We start from the raw sequence: 15,543 nt of genomic DNA, 5'->3' as shown, positions 1-15,543 counted from the left end.
GATCAAATACTCTCTATTAGTATATATTACTGGCAAATAAATAAGTATTCTTAATAGATCAACATGAAGTGATAGTATCAATCAGCGACTTTGGAATGTATTTGTAAGGAGGAGGAAGTATATAATAGGGACGTCTATTCACTCACCTGTTTTAAGCGAGTCACTGCGTGTCCAGTTTGGCGGGGGTGCGTTGGAGGGGCTTTTGCAAAAAAAAAAAAATATTTTTCCTTAAATTTAGTTTTCAAATTTTATACTAAAAATTTTAATTTTTTGATTGATTTTTTTTTAATACAAAAGCCGATCCCCCCCACCTAAATATATATATATATAATCCTGCAGACGCCCTTGTCTTGACGTATATCATTGCTACAAAATAAGAAACTTGGTTTAAGAATTCACTTGCACTAGGAGGTCACTTTTTCAGTTTTCATTGCCTGACTGCTTAATGCAGGCTTTACTGTAGGTATATAAGCAGGTTGTGGCTGAAAAAAAAAAAGAGTTTTTCAAGTGCAGGGTGCCCTGTTTCGCAAATGCCACATACACTGAGGCAATATTGGGTTCAAATCATAAGTTTTACCTTGTGACAACGTCTCATATGTCGAATAGACATTGGAAACAAATATTAGGGTTGATATTTAAGTCAATCAAATTTCTAAAAGTTAAACCTTATTTTAAAGCAAAAGTACCTCTATAACAAGATTAATAGAAATAGAAGGTTAGATCATCATGTAATCGGGCTTACTAGAATTTTCAAATTGATGTATCGTACCGACTGCTGTGCAAAACAGGCAGATTTTGACAAAATAAGCAATCACTCATAGTCCATGACGTCAATATTGCTAGAATTTTCAATTTAATGTATCGTACCGACTGCTGGGCAAGAGATTTTGACAAAACACACAACCAATCACAGTCTATACCGTCATTATTCCTAGAATTTTCAATTTGATGTATCGTACTTACTGCTGAGTAAGAAAGGCAGATTTTGACGTAACACGCAACTACTCATCTACTATAACGCCAATATTAACAGCGTGGTGGAAGTCAAACATACGTCGTACACATGTTATGGTATAACCTTGTACTTCTATTAACCTTGCTCTATACTAGTTTAAAAATAATACAATATTCTTAGTAAAAAAATGACTAGTCCTCTGGGATATTGGCTATTTTTAAGAAACGTCGTGCCCTGTATATAACTATTCCACTTTGTATAAATAAAAAGTTACGGGCAAATTGCCTCTGTGGTTCCCGCCCAGCTGGTATCAATTAAAATAGTTACTCATGCAATTCACCAATGTTGTAATGAAATAGTGCATATTCAGACGAACAAATTGCAACTTGTACAATTTGTTTATACAACTTACGACTTGTACACAACATATACATATATGTATATGTTGTGTAGCTCATGATACAAAAATTACTACGTACAGCATAGAAAGGGGGGAGAAATAATGCAGCTGTGTCATTTATTTATACTAAGAAAAAGACATATATATATATATATTTATAATTTAGGGTGATCCAATAAAAGAGGTACGAAGCATCAAAGAGTAAGGAATTTTTATTCTCATTAATTAATCTATTTGATTGACTCAGAAAACAATATCAGCTTGAATATAACATATTTAGGGGTATCCAAATTTATACCTAGTCTTTTGGCATTATATTAATGATATTGTTCTAGCCAAAGCCTTCCGCTTCTCCTCAATGGACTTCACCATCTGGCCTAATATGCAAGAATACATAAGACAAGTATTTCATTTTGTTAACTCTATTACATCACGCAACCTTTCCTATGAAAAAAGATGCCTAAAATCATTTTGTTGATAACCAATTATTCTCCCCAATATATGGAATTAATATTCAAAAATTGAAGGGAAGTATTTACTAATTTATGAATGTTGAATATTTTTTTGTTTCTGAGGTAACACTGTGATTTTATTATTCCGTTTTATAACATTTCTGAACTTTATGAGGTCTGTTCTCTGCCCAATATTAAATTACTCTTTTGTAGATTAGGATCGGTCCTAGGACTTATATCCTAAACAGTCTTTCCCCCCCCCCTTTTTGTCTATTTTTTTTTAATTGGTCCGATCTTTTCACCCATTTATTAGCCCTAAGAATCGATTAGTCGTTCCCAGGTATATTTATAGTTGTTCTTCACTCATAGCTAGAATTGAATAATATTAAACGAAGAAAATAATAAATGATAGCTAGAACGTATAATAATAGGTTATAGCCACACCCCTCTTACTATAAACTTCAGGTATCTTGTCTCTTTAAAAGAGGTTATGCTAAACAGGTGAAAAGATGTATTTAGTAACTACGTTATATCATAGGACATACAAATTTTATTAGGACTGAACTGATATGACTGTTTTTTAGACCGATCAGGGGCGTCCGCAGGATTATATTTTGAGGGGACTTAGTTTTGTTTGTTTTTTCATTAAAAATTTTCCTTTGATCAAATGACCTTTTTTAGGAAAATAAATCTTTTATAAAATCCATGTTCCCATTTCAAAACGTTTTCTTACCAAGCCATAATTTTCTCGAGACCCTTAATTTTTGTTGGAGGAGGATAATAGATTTTGAAGAGGAGGGATATTCTAGCATGAGGAACAAACAATTACAATGGTCTTTCTTTATGGAACACCCTAATGTACATACATTATAATCCAGCCCACTCTGTAGATATGTATGAATTCTAAAAATCATGAGCAGCTCAAAGGTCAGGAAAAACACTTAGCAATATTACTTACTTCGGTCTTCTTACTCTTATGTCAAGTTTTCTTCTCTTTTATAAATTTAATATGTATGTATATAAAAGAAAAGGTTTAGCACTCAATATGGCAATCGTTATTAAATTTATAGGAAGGAATCATGTACATGTATACAATATCATTTACTCAATTTTGACCCAGTTAACAACATCAAATTTGAGACAAAATACAAAGTGCATTCTCCTCTCCTGTATCATGTTCAACTCATATATTATTTGGAGTCAAGTAACATCACATAGTATATGTATAGACTATGTAATCCCTGTTTGAAGCAAAGTGTGTTTATATAAGTTATGTTCAATAATATATGGTTAAAGCGCGTATTTTAAACTGCTTTCAAAAGGAAAGTTACATTTGATTATAATATGTACAGTGCACCTTCAAACATATCTATTTAAAATAAGTGGAAATAATGTTGAAAATTGACCTTGAAAGTGTATTGTACTACTTAGTGTTGCCATGTAGAGAGTGTTGTAAAATTTGATGCGTTTTTCAAGGACGGGAAGTGGAACAAGACTAGCTTTAAGCCTTTTAAAAAGGTGCCCAGGAGCGTCCGATTTTTTTTTTTTTTTTTTGGGGGGTATTTTCCAAAAAATTCAATGTTGGGATATCTAAATAAATTTTCCACTTATTTCGCCAGTAAAAGTATTTTTTTTCTTTATAAATAAAAAAATGATTTTTGGGGATAATTCCCCCCTCCTACGGATGCTCCTGGACTGCTAGATTTTTGACTACGAGGAGAGAATATGGAGGGGTGCTACACCCCACCCGACTACTATCAAAAGGACAACATGATGCAATATTATTAACAGTGCTTTATCTAACATAGTTTTCTTATCCCCTCTCAACATGGGCTGACAAAAGTGAAAGAAAATAATTGAGAAAACACATGGTAGCTACGCTTCTGTATTTATCTTTTTGCCAAATGTTAAATTATCAAGTAGCTAAGTATTATACACATTCATTAAATCGATTGAAATTACAGGAATTCTGAACGAAGGCCATTTATTGATATAAATTAATATAAAAATGTTCTACCTCTGTTACATATGGCTGAAAAGTCACCGGCTTCACAAATAAATGGCGCTATTTTTCTTTTTTTTTTTTTCTTTTTTTGTTAAGTCACCTAAAATTCAGTTAGTAACAACCTTCAAAAGACTCCTGTCAAAATGACATAAAAATCCGTTCTTTAGATTGTGATTTATTTTACAAAGTGATACGTTACTTTTGTTATTTCCAAAACAATGGATTCGAACAATTTTGTGTTTTAATTTTAAATTGCCCCTAAATGGGGGAAATACCGTTGAAGCTAATCAATGGCTTGAAAAGTGTTATGGGGACTCCACAACATAATCCAAATAAAAAATAAATAAATAATTTTTTTTTTAAACTAATTTTGAACGGAAATAAAAAAAATTTCTTTGTTAAGACCGGGACTTTTTAGCCCATGCGTTAGTTGGACCTCCCTCCTTGGAAGGATAAAAATAGTTAGATAAAATGAAGGTTCTAGTGGCAGATTTATAATTTCCGCTGTATGTTGTGTCAACTTGAACAAATATCGATTCGACTTGCATCGATGACTTTTTCACTTGACTCAAATTGTGGAGAGTCAATTTTTTAAATTCAAAAAATTCCAAGTCGACTTCACATTTTAATTGATATGTATCACTAAACCTCAACAAATGATATTTAGAGTTTCCTAACGCTGTTCTTTGTAGATTATATTCAAATCAATCACAATTACTAATGTGATTGTTGTAATATCAGACTAGACTTGGGTATACCACATTTTTGTATTGAATTGTACTATTTCAACGTTACTTTAAACTATTAGATCTTTAGTCCCTTGACCTCAAACTATTTAGTCAAAAATTTGGAAACCACTGTTTTATCAAATTGTTAGTTTTATTTTCATCGTTTCAATTGATAAAAATTTCAGACTTATACTACATTGGAACATGTCTAAATCAACATTTGTTAATTTTCCTTGAGAAATCATGTCCAATACCATTAATCAAATTTTGAAGGGTTATTTCTGCATTAATGCATACAATACATGCCAAAAAAATAATTTGAAGGTTCAATTATCATTATTACATAATACATTATAATTTTGAAACTCAATCATCAACTCACTTCTTTGCAAAATAAGACTAATATAGATTCATACATACAAATATGATGACGTGTCAAATACGTGTTCATTTTAAATTTATATTTAGCCTAAACATTGTATTACACTTTTGTGTCTATATTACAAACATTATCAAACTTGGAATGCAAATTTATATACTTTTTAAATCAGTAACACATTCAATATACGAACATAATCCGTGTGATCCTAAATGTAACTGTAAGATAACAAGGACAATAACTTATAAAATAATTAGGGTGAACAGGGTCGGTTTTAGGGGTAATAATTTCGGAGCAAGAGCAGCACCCTCTTAATTGTAAACTCCGCTCTGGGTAGAATTTTCTTTAAATTTAAATAGATATTAACACAATGTATTACTAGAAAACTCCAAATAAACGTTCAAGCTCGCCCGCTACAAATGGAGTGAAAGAAGTAAGAACTGAGAAATTATTACAATGACAGAACATATTTTATGAAAAAACGCCCATTTATTAGATTAAAATAGTCGAAACCTATTACTAAAAAGGAGGCTTGTGGCAGACTGATATTGGAATTAAATAATTTCATAGAAACTGTTATTTATTAATTTCACAGGGCAGATTTTTTTTATATAGGGATATGTTTAACTATTTAAATTTAATAAATATTTTTTTACATAAAAATATGACAAATGGTCGACAAATGGCCTTTTGAACTAATGTTATTTCATTGTAGTGATTTCTCAGTTCTTCCATCACTTTTGAATCGGGCGACTAACACCTGTTCTTTTCTATAGCCAACGCGCTTGGCGGTACAAATTTAACCTCAATAAGAGCCTGTAAAAATTTGTTGTCCGAGTTTTTTGGCAATAGGGAAAAGGGCATTATGAAGTTGGACATTCGTTGGGAACAAGTTATCTAATAGAAAGGGGCAAATTGGATGTTTATAACACTTCATATAAAGCATTGAAAAATACGAAATTACTTTTTCCCCAACCTATTATAATTGTGGACTTGAAATAAACTCCATAAAAATATTCAAGAACTTGTACTTGAATTGTACCTTTGAGCAATGATTAAAGATTCGACTTGGACTTGCAGTACTATAAGGAAGTTTTCTGAGATGCAAGTCCAAGTTGAGTTGCAAGTAGGGATTATAATTATGAAAAGTGATGTAGGAAAAATATTTATTTATCAAAAATGAAGTAATATCATCTTATTAGCCTTACTGCACCTTAATATTTGAAAGAATCAGACAGAGAGCTTTACACATACAAATTAATATTCGATGACGTAAGTCATCAAATACAAGTTTGGGTTATTACAATCAAGTGCAAAACAATTCAATATCGTATAGATAAGATAGGGGAGACTGGGTAAGTTAAGCAGTGCGGTAAATGGCCTTTACTCACTTCCTTTACATATTTTTTAAGTAGTCTCCCTCTAGGGAGTCGTCCATCCATGGTATTATGATATGGTTTTCATTCCTTCTTTATGTTTACAAATTATTCAAAAGAACCTGTGATATGTTAAATCATTGAACTTCAGTTATGTTACTTTATTTTTTTATGTGTTAGTGTTTATACGTTTATAGAAATACATTTTAGAATACTATATTCCTTTTCTTATGGCATTATAATTATATTTTTTTCCATGTAAAATGTGGTGTTTTAGCATACCACAGGCAGAGTTTAAGCCTAGCCTATTCTCCAAATTAAGATTTTTTTCCTTTGACAAAAAGATCTATATTTGAAATTTAATTAAATTTCTTTAGGAAAAAATTAATTTTCTGTGAATAGCTATGGATTTATGAAATTTTTCTCCAAGAAATTTAATATTTGAAATTTTTACAAATAGCTTTGGATTTTTAAATTTTTTGAGAATTATATTTTTATATATTTATATTTATATACCAATTACGTTACTTTTTAAGAATGATCAGTCATGAGGAAAGTTGAACATTTTTACATCAGTACGGAGATATTATGTATATAGTGCGAAAATGTTTATTTTGATTTCGATTTTAACAGAATATACATATTCCTCAATTAACGTTTTAATGAATTTAAATGAACAAAAAAGGAAAAAAAAAAAAAATTAAGTGCACTGTGAACCTGCAGGTTAAATATCTCCTAAACTGATCCCTGTCTCCCTTATATAAGGATTTAATTATTTGATAGACATTGTAGAGTGTATTCCAACACTCCCATTAAAATTATTTATGAACGGACTTTACATAGGGTGTATTAAAAATTAATCTTTGTTAACTTTGTTATTTAAACGAAGAACTATTAATAATACTCAAAAATATTACGAATAATGATATTAATGTATCATCCTTTTAAGTCATATAAAGTGTGGTTCCATATTATCATACTAATTATGATTCCATATGATTCAAAAGGGTTATTTTTAGCATTTAGTTATGAATCAAGAATAAACAATGAGGGAGTTAATCAATACTGAACATTTTACCATTGCCATGGCTACGATATTATTAAATTAAATATGAAGGCGTTGTGTAGATACAAGCTGTAATGTCTGTACAAGTTGGAATTCCTTCGTCTTAAAATTAGTTATGGACGATTAATCGGAGAATCGGGTGTTTTAAATTAAAAATTTAATTTTTTGAAATTTTTTTTCAAAAAATTAATTTTTTAGAGAACACCTGGAGATCTTTGAAATTTTTGTAAACAGCTCTGGATTTTGGAAATTTTTCCAAAAAAAAATTAATTTTTTGTAAAAAAACTATGGATTTTTGAAAATTTTTGTAAACAGTCATGAAATTTTTTGAGAATTTTTGAGAAAATTTATTTGTTTGAAAACACTTGGGGATTTTTGAGAAAATTTATTTGTTCGAAAACACTTGGGGATTTTTGAAAAATTTCTAAACAGTTGTAGTTTTTGAAATTTTTTGGAAAAAAAATTAATTTTTGTTGAAAATTTGTGATATTTAAAAAAAATTCAATACCAAATTGTTTATTTGAAATTTTTTTCAAAAAATGTAATATTTGAAATTTTTGAAATATATGATCTTGTGGATGCCCTGATAGCAAAATAGTATTTTTTAACTATTACTTAAAATATTAAAGAATCGGAATCGGCATTTGGAATTTTAACTAGAATTGCATTGGAATCAGCATCGGGATTTTTTTTTTTTTATTGTCCCATCACTACTTAAAATGTGTTATTTAATTAAAAATTTAGTCACTTTATCTACCAACTAACAAAATGATGCGATCATCTTATTTTGATAAATTCAAATAACATATTAAATATGTTATTTATGAGCTATATAACTGTGGGTATTTGAACTTTATTATGTGCCGCAGAATTTCTTATAAAAGTGTATTTTTTATTAAAAGAGTAAAAAAAAAAGTATCATTAATCGACCATACATTCAATTATTGCAATATCTTCATCAAAACTGCTCTAAATTCTTTAAATAAAATTATTTATATCATTTTTAGATTGCAACTAGTACAATTTGCTAATAAAGCGTTTTCAAGTGACGTCAGAATTGTCGGGTGCCTTAACAACCAAGTTTTATAACAATGAAAACATTCTTTTTTTTTTCATTCATATTAAGGAAAGTTGTAAACTTTTAGATCATGTCAAAATGGAACCAACAAATAAAAGGACTTAAACCTTAAGGTCTATTAAAATGTTATACCTTTATTGCCTAGTTTGATTATATATATCTCCCTAAAATGTATTAAAAATATGTTATTACATCGATTGTAAATGGAAAAATAAGATATTTTTCTATATCTATCCTACTTTTCTCGTTGCAATTTTGTACATGTTGTAACTTGTACAGATCATTTTTACCGACGTCTTGCTTAAATTGCATCATAATTGAAGGAGACGCCATCTTGGGGACTCAAAGTTGATATTTTACAACATAAAATGGACAAATTTCGAATAAATCTTCATAAAACTCACTCAAATGGCTTTATGAAAAAAACAGCAGACCCAACAAGTACAAATTTTCAACTGATACAGGATAAAGAAATTACGAGACAAGTGAATTAAATACTAAAAGAGGGCGCTGTGAGCGAAAAGAGAGAGAGAGGGAAAGAAATCAAAATGACAGTTGAATCGGCACAGCAGAAAAACAAAACACTGTCATGGTATTGTTAATTCCCCAAGTATTCTCTAGCTATCGATTAATTTATCGTGTAAAGGCGCTACCTAGGCACATTAATAAATAAATAAATCATGCAACATATTAATAGTTAATACGGAAATTATTGACTTACATCTTATAATATATCACATCTATCAAGTGATTGTAGTAAACACACACGATCACGAAACCTCTCAAAGGAATGGCGAATATGATTATCTGATGAAGAACCACTATTTATCACACCAGGATCATCAATTAACAACTGTTTCTTCTTTAACTCAACTTCATAATTTGGTCTCTATTACACGAAGCGTGCTCGACTTCAACGTACTGCTTACCTCTTCTTTATGTAACAACTTGGGGGGGGAATTTTTTTATCAAAAAACAGAGTTGCATGTTGACGAGTTTTAAAACGTATTCTTTTCTCTACTACCATTAGGAACAACAACAGCATTGCTGCTATTTCAAAACCGGATTTATTATCACTAACAATAAGTATATTAACCTCCCTACGATGAAGGTCATATGGATGTCTACTTGAGAATGTAAAGCAGACGAGCTTTTTGTTGCTGAATAAAACTCTTTATTTGTTTATGTCGAGTCGTATTCATGACTGATATTTATTCGAAAGTCATTTTTCCCTTCCTTTTAGTTAAGGAAGGAGAGCTGCTAACTCTGACAAGGAATAAGGAAAGTAAGTGGGTTGAATAGCGCCATCTAGTGATACATGTTTTAAATATTAAAACTTTACTCTCACGCACAACTATCACTTATCAGTCCAGTCCATTATATAGACAATACAATAGGGTGGACAAGAGGCAGTTACAATACTTTTGGTTCAATTACTTGGAGTCAAACATAGACACGTCAAAATTTAACACAATATACATCTATTTACAGATCAAAAAAATATGCAGTTTCTCCTACAAATTGTAATATAATACGACTTGTCAAATGTTGCAACTATACCCATAGCCAAGAATGGTTCTTTGATTATGAGATGAAGTCAAGTCTCAAAACTGAAAAATACGGGTTAAGGAATAAATACGGAGACTTTACGATGTAGTAAATTTTCACTTTCAATATATTCTAAACGCATTTTGATACAAAGACACTTTGATTCACAAATAATTTGAAAATAGAGTGGGTATGTGCCCCTTTATGGGGGCCATTGAACCAAGGAGGCTGAATTTTGAACTTGATCAAGCTAAGAGGGAACTGCTGATTATTATTATTTATAGGGGGCTTACTCCATTCCTAAAACACGAAAACTGTTTTTTGGAGCTCATGGAGACTAGATAAGGGATTGAGTTATTATTCAAAGGATAACTGGCATCTCAAAAAAACAGCTATGCGAATAAAGATTTTTCTAAATTGATTCAAAATCAAAAATTATGGTCAAAATAAGAAATTGGTGAAAATTGCATTTTTGTTTTTTTTTTGTTTTTCAAGTGCAAAAAAATACAAAAAGAATTTGGAATTGTAGATAATTAAAATTTGTAGGAATTTCTCTGGAATTTGTCTGTTTGCATTGCCATATTTTTTTCTCATTTTTTCATGTTAAAGTAAATTTTTAAGAAGAAATACCATAAAACGGTGAGTTTTGTAACAAAATTTTAAATATTAGCATAGAGCTAGTGTATTTTTAATTTCCAGAATATTTTATTACAATATTTTTGTAATATTTGCAAAAATGAACCAGACTGGCAATTTTTTCCACGACATTATTCTCTATAACTTTTTTGGTTTTGTATGTTTGAAAAAAATGTTGGTAGTTTTGTGTTTTAGAATTTCTATAAATTCTATTAATTTTTTTTTTTTTACAAAATAAGTGTAGAAAAGTTTTTTTGCAATTTTTTTCAAGAACTTCGATTTGTCAATTTTTGACAAAAATAAAAAATGTACTTATTTTTTTGTAGACAAATTTTTTCATGCTTAAATGTAATTGGAAGTTTGTAACACATTTTTTTAAATTCATAATCTGTATTTTTATCAAATAGAGTTTAAAAGTTTGAGTTTGGGTCTTTAATGGATACCCACACCCTTGAACTTAGGCTGGGTTATATTAAAGAGGGATGAAGCACGAAGATTGAAGCCTCTTGTTTGCTGTGGGGAAACTTCAATAAATAAATTTTGGATATTTGGCATGATTTGGAGACAAGCCATGGAACAAAGTGAAGTAACATGATATACCTAGATGGACTTCAATGAAACAACATCTATAATGTAGAATATAATTTATTAACATTATATAAACCTATTCAAACCAATAACTTTAGTTTAAAAAAAATACGTATATATATAAATTTGGGCGAATAAAAATAACATTTCACCCTGAATACAAAATAAAATACATATTTACTTGCGCGGCAACAGTATTATAGAAACAATTATAATATTAAACACAATTATTTTTAGATTTAGACACGTCAAATTACGTACATTTGAATGTGCTTCACTACATATCTTGCGTTTCCTATTTTCTTGCACTTTAACAAAGGAACCATAGCTTTTAACTATGAAATGAAACGTTTTCAAAGCTATTTATTCAATCATATAAGTGTCCTACGCACATTCCACTTCAAAACAAGGTCTATTGTATATATTAGTCTTCCTTTATTCTTATCGGATCGGAGTATAAAATTTGCAAATTTTAACTAATTGGAATAACCAGAAGAAATCAATTTCTCAACTTTCGTAATCCTCTCTTTTGGTTCCACCTTATAGTCTTCCTACCCAAGAATAACTTCTAAATAAGCTATGACGTTATGAATTGCATCAACAATCTTAACTTTTTATGGCTTCACGATACATATACAACCTTTGACACTGGAAGCTTTTTATGATTTTTATAAGGATAAAAAGTAAACTTTTGCTCTAAACAACCTTAATAGGATATCTGACAAATTTTTGAATTGATTGGAAGAGTGAAATGCATCTATTTGTTCATTGAATAATTCCAACTATTTGCAGCGTCTTGCTTCAGAAGATTCCACATTCGTATTTCATGTTTCGCAAGATTAAGATGTTTCGGGTAGTAAGATTGATGGAACTATATATTTTTTAGTTTGCTTGTTTTTAATATGACATGACATTAGAACAGCAAGATTTGTTATCCCGAAAGGTTGCAGGGGCATCCGCAGGATTTTTATATATATATATTCAAAAAAACGAATTACCTTTTTCTTAAAAAAATTAATCACTTTTTTTTCTAATTACTTTTTTTTGTAAAAATAAATCCTTTAATTTTGGGCTGTAGCCCCCCTTGCAGACGCCCATGGATAGTATTCAAAGTCCTTATTAAAAATGTTATGAGTCCACACTTGAATTCTAGTATGTCTCTTATCCTTTCTATAGATATCTTTAATTCATAGCCTATTAGGTTTCGAAGTGTCAGTTCACTCCTGCAGCTCACGGCACAGCATTAACCAGAGTAGGGAAAAAGTTCTTATACTGCAAGTCAACGTCCAATCTCAAGTCATGCCCAAGTCTTTGAATATTTTCATCGGATCGTCATTCAAGTCCATAACTATAATATAGGATCCATAGCCTTAAGGCTTTTCTCGAGTCCACAATATAGTAACTTTGGAGTCATAGTCCAGTCACAAGTCTCGAGTCCAAGTTCCCACCAAAGGAAAATTAACCAATTGACTTTATTAATATGAGCCCTCCAGTGTTCTTGATGTATTTTATAACGCAGAAATCACTCATCTCAATCATATTTATATCAATTCCACTTTTAAGTTGAACTTTGTGATATACAGACTATACGGATATTTATATAACCTGTACACTTCAATCTCACGCCTGATTTCTTTATTACTACTAAGTATATTTTGTCATTGGAAAACAACTGGAATATTTATGTCAAGCGAGTATAGATTTCAAAATCCGTCCTATTATTAGTTGAAGAACTATTGTTGGTCTGTGTTACTAATATATATATATATATCTAGAGATAATAGTCAAAATAGGCTTATTCAAGGCATCATATTCGGGTATGTTAGTAAGATAATTACATTGAACTCTATATTTATTATATTCAAGATAAATAACAATTATCTTATTTTTAGTTTATGTTTTTCACATAAAAACTTCATATCTTGTACATAATATCCACTTATTCTTAATGTATTATTAATTTGATTCCTAAATGATGGTTTTTTTAATTATAAAATTATACTAATAATAAGAAAATGATGTATCTCCCCTATGTAAAGAAGGTATATTGAAAAATACTTATAAACGACTTAAACGCAGTCGATCAGTTACAATGTAACTAATAAGTTTTTTTTAAATAAGATATAAGCAAAAAATGGTGGATTTACTTAATGTATACAACTCAAAATCAAGGTAGATATATGTTACAGGTTTTTCCAAAGTAAGCTTTAAAAACTTTATTTAACTAATCATTTAAAATTATGAATTTGACCTTCAAAAATAAAGTATCAACTTCAGGTCGAGTTTGTACAAGATCCTTACGTATTAAATTTTATTCAAATAATTAATTAATATGAAATATTATTCTTCGATTGATCTTTGAATTCTAATGTGATTACTTCAAAAGGTCGATAGAATCAGGTGTATGTGAACAATGCGCCAAATAAATATAGAGTTATATAATTCAATTGGTTGGATTTAGACCCAAAATCACAAAATATTATTCCAAGCTATAAGTTAAAAATAGTTTATCTTAAGAGGTGTGTAGTTTAATGAAATAGTTAATGTTAATTTATCCTTTTAGGGACTGAGAGGTTAAATTTAATTTTTAGAGTATAATTAAAATAGTTTCTTCAGGCTGGATTTATAATATTTAGAGATCCTGCCTACAAATCTGCTGCTATTTTCAAATTTGCAACTCCAAATCCTAGATAAAAATATATATTTGATATTCTCTGTGTTCCAAACCAACTCCTTGAGTAAATAAAGACGACTCCCGGATTACTCATTCTCCGTAATTATGAATTTATGGGAATTAGTTATACCTAGTCATGAATTTAGAAGGATTAAAATAATCTAATTTTAAGTAATAAAATTTAATTGAGCCGGGAGTTTGCAAAGTCGCATGTATTTACGCACGAAGTTAATTTGATTTGGAATTAGATTAATGTTGCGTTGATAATCTAATTAGTTCTTTGGAATAAACAAAGTTCTAATGTTTGATTCCGAATTTTTTTTTAAATAGAAACATCTTACTCATTAATTTCATACATCTTCATTCATGAGATTAAAAGGATCAAAATAATGTAATTATTAGAAAATAGGTGAATTTGATTCTCATGAAGTAATAACCAATGGCTGATCAGTGAAACAAGTGTAACATGTATTTATGCATTAATTCAAATGGATTTAGAACATAGAGAATATATATATTTATTTATGATTTGGAGTCACAAAATTTCAAATAGCTGGATTCGGAGCAGGGATCTCTAAATATTATAAATCAAGGTCGAAAAACTATACAAATCAGTTCTTATGAACGGACTATATTCAAAGTTAATAGTGTTAATTATATTTTCAGACAATTGGAAGTTTTAAATACCATGGGAACGTCACTTTGAAGAAAACCACAAAAACATTGCAGAGAAAAGGGAAATATATGCATTTTAAAAAATAAATAAACGAATATTAGATATTTTCCTACTCGGTCGTATGTATAAATATATTTTACTATCTTGAAAAATTTGGGCTTGTGTATGTCTATCTATGAAGAGTCTTATAATTACATATCAAGCTTTCTAATTCTATAAAAGAAATAAAGCAAGAACCACAATGGAATGTTTTAATCTTCTCATGAACAGTTTTAATATGGATCTTCAACTTTCCATAGGCTGTATAAGAACTAGAGCAGTAACTACATTTGAATTTTATTATCCTACAATATGCTTCTTCAAGTGTCCGGATGATGCAAAAAAACTAGAACTAGAGCAGTTACTACATTGGTATTTTTTTATCTTATCATGAACACCTTCAATATGTGTCTTCAAGTTTCCAGAGTATGAAAAAGAACTTGAGCAGTACCTACATTGGTATTTTTTTTAACTTCTCATGAATACCTTCAATATGCTTCTTCAAGGTTCCAGAGCGTGAAAAAAGATCTGGAGCAGTCACAACATTGGAATTTTTTTATCTTCTCATGAACAGCTTCAATATGCGTCTTCAAGTGTGCAGATTGTGTAAAAGAACTAGAGCAGTCGCGACATTTGAATTTTTTTATCTTTTCATGAACAGTTTCAATATGCTTCTTCAAGTTTCCAGAGAGTGTAAAAGAACTAGAGCACTGACTACATTGGAATTTTTTAATCTTCAAATGAACACTTTCAATATGCTTCTTCAAGTGTCCGGATTGTGCAAAAGAACTAGAGCAGTCACTACAATGGAATTTTTTTATCTTTTCATGAACACTTACAATATGTGTCTTTAAGTTTCCAGAGTGTGAAAAAGAACTAGAGCAGTCTCTACATTTGAATTTTTTTATCTTTTCATGAACAGCTTCAATATGCTTCTTCAAAG

The 15,543-nt window shown here is 29.8% G+C and overlaps 1 protein-coding gene across 4 annotated transcripts in view; it reads right to left on the bottom strand.

The window, feature by feature from the left end:
- Positions 1 to 9,645, bottom strand: part of LOC121119214 (phospholipid-transporting ATPase ABCA1) — a 195,031-nt gene extending 185,386 nt beyond the window's left edge. For 2 of the 4 annotated variants that reach the window (XM_071889681.1, XM_040713834.2), the window contains exon 1: positions 9,161 to 9,645. The gene's annotated coding sequence lies outside the window, so the exon portion shown is untranslated. Of the gene's footprint in view, positions 1 to 8,843; positions 8,897 to 9,160 lie in introns of those variants that run through there. The other 2 variants (XM_071889682.1, XM_071889683.1) reach the window with 1 other exon arrangement.
- Positions 9,646 to 15,543: the final 5,898 nt, after the last annotated feature.

This window comes from Lepeophtheirus salmonis, chromosome 6, assembly GCF_016086655.4.
Source record: "Lepeophtheirus salmonis chromosome 6, UVic_Lsal_1.4, whole genome shotgun sequence".
In the NCBI taxonomy this organism is placed as follows: domain Eukaryota; kingdom Metazoa; phylum Arthropoda; class Copepoda; order Siphonostomatoida; family Caligidae; genus Lepeophtheirus; species Lepeophtheirus salmonis.
This window is presented reverse-complemented; position numbering and strand designations above follow the sequence as displayed.